The sequence below is a fragment of the Piliocolobus tephrosceles genome, chromosome 16 (assembly GCF_002776525.5).
Source record: "Piliocolobus tephrosceles isolate RC106 chromosome 16, ASM277652v3, whole genome shotgun sequence".
NCBI lineage: Eukaryota > Metazoa > Chordata > Mammalia > Primates > Cercopithecidae > Piliocolobus > Piliocolobus tephrosceles.
This window is the reverse complement of record NC_045449.1, coordinates 33,287,464-33,294,673: the sequence shown is the minus strand read 5'-3', so window position 1 is coordinate 33,294,673 and position 7,210 is coordinate 33,287,464.

The window sequence follows — 7,210 nt, the reverse complement described above, 5'->3', positions numbered from 1 at the left end:
TAAGGAATCTGCAGCTATAGCTTAAGTGGACCAGCATAAACCGTATGCTAGACCAGGGTAAACCATATGCTAGACCATAAAACAAGCCTCAATAAAAATAAAAGGATAAAAATAACACCAACTTTGTTCTCTTACCACAATGAAATAAAATTAGAAATCAATAGCACAAAGAACTTTGGAGAACTCTCAAGTATGGGGAAATTAACACACTCCTAAATAACCAGTGGGCCAAGGAAGAAATCCAAAGGGAAATTAGAAAATGCTTTGAGATGAAGAGAATGAAGACATGACATACCAAAACTTATAGGATGCAGCTAGAATAATGTTTAGAGGGAAATTTATAGCTGTAAATGCCTATATTTAAAAAAATAGAAATCTCAAGTTCATAAGCTAAGCTTCCACTTTAAGATATTGGAAAAAGAAGAGCAAATAAGCCTAAAGCAGACAGAAGGAAGGAAATAAAAAGATCAAAGCAAAATTCATGAAATAAAGAACAGAAAACAGAAAATTAAATAAAACAAAAAAACCTGGTTTTTGAAAAGATTAACAAAATTAGCAAACCTTTGGCTAGACTGACCAAAGAAGAAAGAGAGAAGACTCAGATTACTAGGATTGGAAATGAAAGTAGGGATTATAAAGGAATACTATGAACAATTGTATGCCATTACATTAGATAGCCTAAATAAAATGGAAAAATTCCTAGAAACACAAAAATTATCAAAACTGACTCAAGAAAAAATAGACAATCTGAATAAAGTGATAAATAACAAGTAGAGACTGGATGAGTAATTAAAAAAAAAACTACCCACAAAGAAAAGCCCAGAAAGAGACGTCTTCGTTGGTGAATTCTAGCAAACATATAAAGAAAAATTATTATCCATTCTTGACCAACTCTTCCAAAAAATAGAAGATTAAAGAAGAAATAAATCTAACCATATTTGCTGATGATATGATCTATGTAGAACGTTCTAAGAAATCCACTAATTATTAGAACTAATAAATGAGTTTAGCAGGGTTTCAGGATACACAATTAACATACAAAAATGCATTTTTTTTTTTTTTTTTTTGAGATAGAGTCTCGCTCTGTCATCCAGGCTGGAGTGCAATGGGGAAATCTCAGCTCACTACAGCCTCCGCCTCCTGGGTTCAAGCAATTCCGCCTCAGCCTCCGGAGTAGCTGGGACCAAAGGCACACACAGGCACACCCAGCTAATTTTTTGTATTTTAGTAGAGATGGGGTTTCACCGTGTTGCCCAGGCTGATCTTGAACTCCTGAGCTCAGACAATCTGCCCACCTGGGCCCGCTGGGATTACAGGCATGAGCCACCGCGCCTGTCCTAAAAATGTATTTCTAAGAACATTTCTTGCAATGAACAATTTGACTAAAATTTAAAAAGAATTTCATTCACAATAGCATCAAAAATAATTCAAATTTAGGAATGAATTAACAAAAGAATTATAAAACTATACTCTGGAAACTACAAAAATTTTTTGAAAGAAAAATTTAAAGATCTCAATAAATGAAAAAACATTTCGTATTTGTGGACCAGAAGACATATAGCTTAGATGGCAAGATGCAGCACAATCCCTATCAGAATCCCAGGTGGTTTCTTGGTAGAAATTGACAAGCTGATTCTAAAATTCATATAGAAAGTTGATGGACCCTGGAATAGCCAAAACAATCTTGAAAAAGAAGAACAAAGTTGAAGGATTCACGCTTCCCAATTCCAAAACTTATTACATGGCAACATTAATCCAGACAGTGGTACTGGCATAAAGATATACCAGGCTTCATGGGATTTCTAGATTTTCAGTTCTATTCCACTGATGTATATTCATGATGTAAATATTGATGTAAAATATTGTCTTGTTTTATTCTCCCACAGAATGGGAGAATATCCTTGCAATCAAATTTCTGATTAGGGATATGCATCATAATAATAAAAACAGAACTCAACTTAAAAATGGGAAAAGGAGGCCAGGTGCAGTGGCTCACGCTTGTAATCCCAGCACTTTGGGAGGTTGAGGCGGGTGGATCACGAGGTCAGGAGTTCAAGACCAGACTGGCCAACATGGTGAAACCCCATCTCTACTAAAAATACAAAAATTAGCTGGGCATGGTGGCACATTCCTGTAATCCCAGCTACTCAGGGGGCTGAGACAGGAGAATTGCTTGAACGGGGCCCGGGAGGCAGAGGTTGCAGTGAACCGAGATTGTGCCACTGGACTCCAGCCTGGGCTACAGAGCAACACTCCATCTCAAAAAAACAAAACAAGGGGAAAAGATCTGAATAGACATTTCTACAAAGAAGATATACAAAAATGGCCAATAAGCCCATGAAAAGATACTCAACATCATTAGTCATCAGGGAAATGCAAATCAAAACCACAATGAGATATCACTACATCCACTAAAAAAAGACCCAGGAGGGGAACTGCTGGGCCATTTGTTAACTTCGATGACTGAGGAACTTCTAGACACTTTGCCAAACAGCTGCACCATTTTACATTCCAAACAGCAGTGTGTGAGGGTTCTAATTTCTCCACATCTTCAACAACCCAATACTTCTTATTGAATGTTTGTATCTGGTTTGTACTTGAATGTCTGTAACAATATTATTCATTATACCCCAAAAGCAGAAACAATGCAAATGTCTATTAACTGATGAATGTTTAAACAAAACTAGTCTGTGCATACAATGGAATAGTATTTGGGTATAAAAAGGATGCAGCACTGATACATAGCACACCATGAACAAACCTGGAAAACATTACGCTAAGTGAAAAAAGCCCGTCACAAATCACATATTGTGTGATTGCATTTATATGAAATGTCCAAAATAGGCAAATTTATAGAGACAGGAAGTAGATTAGTGATTGCCTAGGGCTAGGAAGTGTGGGGGGAAAAGGGGGTGGGAGAGAGAGCTAAAGGGTATGGGGTTTATTTTTGAGGTGATAAAAATGCTCTAACATTCATTGTGATGATAGTTGCACAACTCTGTGAATACACTAAAAATCATTGAATTGTACACTTTAAGTGGATGAATTGTATGGTATGTGAATTATATCTCAATAAAGCTGTTAAAAATGCATTAGTGACAGGCAGTATTATAATTAAGGCAATTACTCCTGTTGTTACAAAGTTAAACAAGGAAGCATCAAATAAAAGTTCTCCAAAGGTTTAAAAAAGAGAAAAGACAAAGCTTAATCCTAAAATAAATAAATAAATAAAGTAAGTAAGGTGCAAATCTGAAAGCTCACTAAATCAAGGATGGCTGAAATCAAATCACCTAACATGGGTTCTCACCCCCTGTGTTGAGACTTTTGTATATAATATATCACAAGGGCTTCCTTTGTCAGTTTCAAGTCCTGTGTTTCTTCACACTTTAAGAGTTTTTGACCAGGAGTTAAGGAGTTTAGTTAGTGAAAACAACGAGAGAAGAGGGTAAATGTCTTCTCTGTGTAGCGGCAGAAGGCAGAAAGGGCAGTTAAAATCCACAAAGGTTTACCGAAAGCCTACTATGTGTTTTTGTACTAGGCTTTGTAGGGAAAGCAGGGATGTATAAAATATGATATCCTTGCTCATAAGGAGCTTACAGACTCTCTGAGAAATTCAATAGAGTAAGGGAACAAGCTGTTTTGGCTGGAGAGATGGAGAGAGGAGAGAAGAATATCTACCCTGCAGGTTCCTGGCAAGTTTGCATGTTTCACAATAAAAATATTGGAAAATACTAACCCAACTAGTTAGGTTCACTACATTGTGTGACAGATGGCCACTCTTCACTTCTCTGGTCAGGTCAATCTATAATTTTAGTATTTAGACTAGTCTTTTAGAAGATGACTACTTACTACTTACCTTTCAACCTTTAAGGGATTTGAAGGATGACTTATAACTACTTTCCCCTCTGACAAGATCATTAGAAAGATGTCAAGAAAGATACTGCTCCTGCAGCCCACAGATTATTATTCATAAAATGTGCTTTTATGAATAGTACTTCATAAATTATGTGCATGTGCAGATTCTACTAATGAATGGTGGTTCAATAAAGGCATTGCCATGGAGGTATGACAACGCACATTTCAATTGAAAATTGTACCATTCTCTTCTCTCTCATCTCCAACAAATGCAAAAATCTGTCTACACGATGTGGTTTCTCCTTACCCCCCTCCCTTTTATTCTGCATTTTGTGGTGCTCTCCCCACATCTAAAATGGAGGGCTCAGAGCAGAGTTCTTCCCTAGTTTGATGCTATCCAACCCTGTCTCCCAGGACAATCACAGTCTACTCATGGAAGCATGCATTGTTGTATACAAGGTTTCTGTTGATTTTTTTTTTTTAATGGAGCCAGTAATGTTCTGGATGAATCTGAGCTTAAATCTGGTCTGACCCTGCACCTCAGTGGTTTTATTAGCTGTGTGTTTGGCTCTGGGAGCCTCTCTGTAGCTATTGTCATTATTGAGACTACTTGTGTCTCCAGAGAATCTCTCCTAAATCCCTGGCTGTTATCTGGACTGAGTATGTGTGTCTACGAACTGAGTGCATTCTTGTCTGCAGTATGTCCTGACTGTCTCTGATAGCAGCCATTGCTGACCTAACTTTACTAGGTACTCAGATTGATATGATTAAGATTAATGAGGCCCACTCTCAGTCATGAACCTATTCAAGGATAAACTTGTAAATCCAGTGAGTTCTGAAGATGACTAGTTACTACTTACCTCTCAACCTCTAAGGGATTTGAAGGATGATTTATAACTGCTTTCCCCTCTGACAAGATCATTAGAAAGATGTCAAGAAAGATACTGCTTCTGCAGCCCACAAATTATTATTCATAAAATGTGCTTTTATGAATAGTACTTCATAAATTATGTGTATGTGCAGATTCTATTAATGAATGGTGGTTCAATAAAGTCATTGCTATGAAGGTGTGACAACGCACATTCCAACTGAAAATTCTATCATTCTCATGCTTACTATGTAAGTACATCTTCAAGAAAGAGACATGAAAATTACAAAATTACACTCATATAAAGGTAAACTTGGGAAAGGTGTAATTCCCCTGTTATTATGTATCTGGACTTTCCAAAGAGCTCAGTTTCCCGGGTAGCTGGGTGCTTGCCATTTAAGTACACTTTTCCACCAGTTTAAGTAATGTAATTTCCCTGGCTTCTTAAAGGGTTATAAGTTAACCTTTTTAATGACTCAGCGCCATCCCTATAAATGTGGAGGCAGCATGACAGTGGAAAGAACACAGACTCCAAAGTCAGCAGATCTGTGTTGGAATATTGGCTCCCATTGTTTTTTTTTTGTTGTTGTTGAGACAGAGTCTCGCTCTATCACCCAGGCTGGAGTGCAGTGGCCCGATCTCAGCTCACTGCAAGCTCCGCCTCCCGGGTTTATGCCATTCTCCTGCCTCAGCCTCCTGAGTAGCTGGGACTACAGGCGCCCGCCACCTCGCCCGGCTAGATTTTTGTATTTTATTAGTAGAGACGGGGTTTCACCGTGTTAGCCAGGATGGTCTTGATCTCCTGACCTCGTGATCCGCCCGTCTCGGCCTCCCAAAGTGCTGGGATTACAGGCTTGAGCCACCGCACCCAGCCCCATTGTTAATAGTTACGTGACCTTGGGCAAATTTCTTAATGTTTTTCAGCTCCCATTTCTCATTTGTAAAATGGGAGTACTAGAATCAAACTTCACAATGATGATTTGAGAATTACGTGATAAAAGGCAGTTGTTTTTTAAGTACTGTTCACCCCAAAATTCTTTTTACAAGTGAAATTAATGCAGAGGCCCATTGTGAACAAATGAAAGTGGAAATGCTCTGAGTTTTAAAAATCATTGCATCTAGCACAGAGCCTGACACTTAGTAGGTACTATTTAAATGATAGCAGTTTTTAGTATTAATATCACTTAGTGTGAAGCTTTTGTTGATTTTTATGCTTTTATTCTTATATAAGTTTTTTGGTTTTTTTTTTTTTGGAAACAGAATCTCACTTTGTCACCCAGGCTAGAGTGCAAAGGCATGATCACGGCTCACTGCAGCCTCGACTTCCCTGGGTTTAAGCGATCCTCCCACCTCAGCCTCCCTAGTAGGTGAGAGTACAGGTGCATGCCACCATGCCCAGCTAATTTCTGTATTTTTTTTTTTTTTTTTTTTTTTTTTTTTTGTAGAGACAGGGTTTTGCCATGTTGTCCAGGCTGGTCTCCAACTTCTGGACTCAAGCAGTCTGCTCACCTTGGCCTCCCAAAGGGCTGGGATTACAGACATGAGCCACCGCGCCCAGTCATATCTGCTTTTGAATGTGGTTTTTTCTTACTATCAAGTTGCCATCTGCCTCTTCTCACTGTAGTCGGTGCACTTGCTCACAAAATCCTCCCTCATCTTTTGATTTGCTACTTCTTTCTAATCAGCTCTAGGCTTAGGAACCAGACAACTGTAACTCACAAGTTCTATGTGAGGGTTTTAGATTACCTATATGAGTAAAATACATCATCATATACCTTGGGTTCGTACTTAGCAACACAAGTCTTGATTATTCAGAGAAAGTTTTGGAAAGCAGTGTGGTGCAGTAGAAAGAACATTAGTTTTGGAATCAGACAGACCCAAATCTGCATCTTAACTCCTCTACTGTTAGCTGTGTGACCTTGGGCAAGTTGTTTAATCTCTCTGAACCCCAGATTCATCATCTGATAGAGAAAATAAGACCGCTATCATAGAGTTACAAAGATTAAATGAGGAAATATATATAAAGTATATAACAGAGTTCTAGACACACAGCAGGTGATACATAAAACTTCATTTTCTCTCTTTACTTAACCCTTCATTTTCCCTTTCTTCCTGGTTTATAGCTGTGTTTCTTGAGAGACTGAGCTCTAACTGGCTCAGGGGAGATATATGCCCTAAAATATGGGATGTATTAGGAAAGGAATAATGGTGAGACCATAGGAGTCTGAGATCATGAGAAGCTGAGAGATGGAGGATGGCTATAATTTCTTACCAATGAAAGAAAGAGGGGCTGGGCATGGTGGTCCATGCCTGAAATCTCAGCACTTTGGGAGGCCAAGGCGGGTGGATCACGTGAGGTCAGGAGCTTGAAACCAGCCTGGCCAATATGGCAAAACCCTGTCTCTACTAAAAATGCAAAAATTAGCCAGGCGCAGTGGTGGGTGCCTGTAATCCCAGCTACTTGGGAAGCTGAGGCCAGAGAATGGC